This window comes from Amblyraja radiata, unplaced genomic scaffold (assembly GCF_010909765.2).
Source record: "Amblyraja radiata isolate CabotCenter1 unplaced genomic scaffold, sAmbRad1.1.pri scaffold_439_ctg1, whole genome shotgun sequence".
Classification (NCBI taxonomy): Eukaryota; Metazoa; Chordata; class Chondrichthyes; order Rajiformes; family Rajidae; genus Amblyraja; species Amblyraja radiata.
The window spans coordinates 1-3,721 of NW_022630539.1; the positions used below are offsets into that span (position 1 = coordinate 1).

Here is a 3,721-nt window from a genome sequence, read left to right on the forward strand (position 1 = left end):
TTCGCTGGCCCGGGGCAGCCGGCAGCCTGAAGTCGCAGCCTGAAGCCGCGGTCTGCAGAGCTCCAGCTTGTGCAGCGTCTACAGCCCGGGATCCCTCATGGGGGACCCGGGGGAAGAAGAAGCCATCACTGCCGGCCCCACGGTAGAAGTTACCATCACCCCTGGAGGGGAGCTTCGACCGCCGGCCCTGCAGTCTACGGTGCTTCTGGCTGCGGCGGAGACTTTAAATCTTGACCGCCGGCCTGCGGCCTACAACAACTTAAAGCCGCGGTCTCCAGTGAGGAAGAGCCGATCCTGGACTGACTCTGGACTCTGGTCCTGTCCAAGGGGGGGAAATGGAGGAGGACTGGCCAAATGTTGTGCCTTCCACCACAGTGATTAATGCTGTGGTGGATGTTTGTGTTACATTTTTATTGTGGTTGTGTGTTCTTTATTATTGTACTGCTGCTGACAACCCAAATTCCACCGACCCTGGTTGTGTGGCAATAAATTATATCTATCTAATTATATCTATATCCAGTGCAGAACAGTGCAAGATTGTGTTGCCCGGGGTAGCACAAGTTAAATAAAATATACTCAGACCAAGTTATAAAACTTTATCAACACACAAAACAATTACATTTTGAATTCGGTGATAAACCACAAAAACTATTAGCACGTCAACTTTGTAAACTAGTCGGGGAAAAACAGTTTACAAAATTAGATCAGATCAGATATTAACACTGCCCAAATATATCAATGACAAATTCTTACAATACTATTAAACACATTACTCAACTAAAGTGACAGAACTATCAGCAGGAATGGAAGCATTTCTACAGAAATGTAATCTTACGGGTTTAGATCTCAAAGAGAGAGAATCACTAGGTGTTGAAATAACGGTAAAATATATCGAAGAGTCAATTAGATGTTTAAAAAACGGAAAGGCCGCAGGTCCTGATGGCCTAAGTTCTGAATTTTATTTTAAAAATTATGATCTGATCTCTCCACGCTTACAAACGCTGTATAAATACGCCTACATTCAACAGAAACTGCCAGAAACTTTAAATCAATCCACAATAACACTTATACCAAAAACTGATAAGGATCTTGAAGACCCAGGTTCATATAGAGCAATAGCTCTCTTAAATACTGATCAGAAAATATGAACCAAAATCCTATCTCATAGATTGAGTTTAGTGATTAACAAATTAATACACCCCGACCAAACAGGTTTTATTCCAAAACGTTATTCATTTTATAATCTGAGACGACTATTCAATATTATATACTCAAATAGAATTGCTAATGCAGACCTAGCAATCATTTCGTTAGATGCTGAAAAAGCATTTGACCAGGTAGAATGGTCATATTTATTTTAGGTGATGGAAACATTTCAACTGGGGAGAAATACTGCACATGGGTTAAACTTTTATATTATAACCCAACAGCTAGAATATTAACAAACCAAATGTTATCAACTAAATTTAATCTTTCTAGAGGTTGTAGACAAGGATGCCCGCTATCCCCATTATTATTTGCTCTTGCAATTGAACCACTAGCAGAAAGTATTAGAGCCCATATACCCCTACACGGGTATAATACTAAAGACACAAAGAATAACATCTCATTATACGCGGATGATGTATTAATATATATTACAAAGCCAGAAACTAGTTTTCCAAACCTATTAAATCTAATAACTCAATTTGGTCAGTTTTCGGGATATAGAATTAATTGGAATAAAAGCGAAATCATGCCAATAACGGAACTCAATTTACATACACTACAATAATGCCCTTTTAAAACAGTGAAGGAAAAATTTAAATATTTAGGAATTTATGTAACTAAGACATATAATAATATAACAATATATAACAATATAACAATTACAGCACGGAAACAGGCCATCTCGACCCCTCTAGTCCGTGCCGAACACATAATCTCCCCTAGTCCCATATACCTGCGCTCAGACCATAACCCTCCATTCCTTTCCCATCCATATAACTATCCAATTTATTTTTAAATGATAAAAACGAACCTGCCTCCACCACCTTCACTGGAAGCTCATTCCACACAGCTACCACTCTCTGAGTAAAGAAGTTCCCCCTCATGTTACCCCTAAACTTCTGTCCCTTAATTCTCAAGTCATGTCCCCTTGTTTGAATCTTCCCTACTCTCAGTGGGAAAAGCTTTTCCACGTCAACTCTGTCTATCCCTCTCATCATTTTAAAATCCTCTATCAAGTCCCCCCTTAACCTTCTGCGCTCCAAAGAATAAAGCCCTAACTTGTTCAACCTTTCTCTGTAACTTAGTTGCTGAAACCCAGGCAACATTCTAGTAAATCTCCTCTGTACTCTCTCTATTTTGTTGACATCCTTCCTATAATTAGGCGACCAAAATTGTACACCATACTCCAGAATTGGCCTGACCAATGCCTTGTACAATTTTAACATTACATCCACTCTTCTATACTCAACTTCTATAATAAAGATATACTTCTTTATTTAAATTAAACTTCCCACCTTTACTGAATAAACTACATAAGAATATTCAGTATTGGAATACACATCCCATTTCAATGTTTGGTAGAATTAATGCTATAAAAATGATCTTTTTACCGCAATTACTGTACCTATTTCAATCAATTCCGATATATCTTTTTAAAAAGGTCGATTCTATTGTTACAAGCTTCATCTTGGATTATAAAAATCATAGAATAAGCAAAAAACATGTATGTAAATCAAAGACAAATGGAGGTTTAGCCTTACCAAATTTTCTGTTTTATTTTTGGGCAGTCCATATTAAAAACATGAATTTCTGGCTGGAAGAAATGGATCAACAACCAGATTAGTTAAGGATGGAAAAGGAAGACTGTTTGCCTTTTGAAATTGGTTCGATTATATTTGCTCCCACAAAACGGCACAAAAAAACCTATAGGGAAAACCCTATAATACATAGTGGTATACGAATCTGGGAACAATTAAAAAAGGCTTTAAAATTGGATAATATATCACTCTGTTCCCCCATTGTAAACAATCCTTTATTTCAACCATCCATATTGGATAAAGGTTTTACACAATGGAAAAATTGTGGAATTAAAAAGATGCGACATCTTTATAGGAAAGGCACTTTTCTCTCATTTCAGGAGTTACAACAAATCTACGGTTTACACTCAAATAACCTTTTCAGATATCTACAATTTAGAGATTATGTTAAATCTAATACACAAGATTATAGGACTAAGGAGCCAGAAATCCTTGATGAATGTTTGACCAAACATCCTAATACAAAAAAATTAATAGCTTATATTTATAACGTCCTCTTCGACAGCGAGGTCCCATCGATGGAATTATATAGACACACATGGGAAAATGAATTAGGTCATCCTATAACAAAAGATATCTGGGGTGAAAGTCTACAACATATACATTAATACTCGTTAAATCCCAGACATGCTTGAATACAATTTAAAGTATTACACAGATTACATTACTCCAAAACAAAACTAAATAGAATGTTCCCACATATCTCTCCTATCTGTGATAAATGTCAGCATCTAGAGGCTAACCCAGCACATACTTTTGTAAACTGAATAAAAATCAAACATTTCTGGATTGATATTTTTAGAATAATTTCAGGTTATTAATACTAAATTAGATCCCAATTCAAAACTAAAAATACTTGGCATAACAGAACAAAGTCTAACACTCACAACAAACCAAAGAGACTTTCTTGATTA

General features: G+C 36.6%; 1 long non-coding RNA gene across 1 annotated transcript; it reads right to left on the reverse strand.

Moving 5' to 3' along the window:
* Nucleotides 1-922: 922 nt before the first annotated feature.
* Nucleotides 923-3,145, reverse strand: LOC116969959. Its single transcript, XR_004410970.1, has 3 exons — nt 3,135-3,145; nt 2,505-2,509; nt 923-1,031 (listed from the first exon to the last, which is right to left on the reverse strand). It is a non-coding gene; the product is annotated as an uncharacterized LOC116969959 (long non-coding RNA).
* Nucleotides 3,146-3,721: the final 576 nt, after the last annotated feature.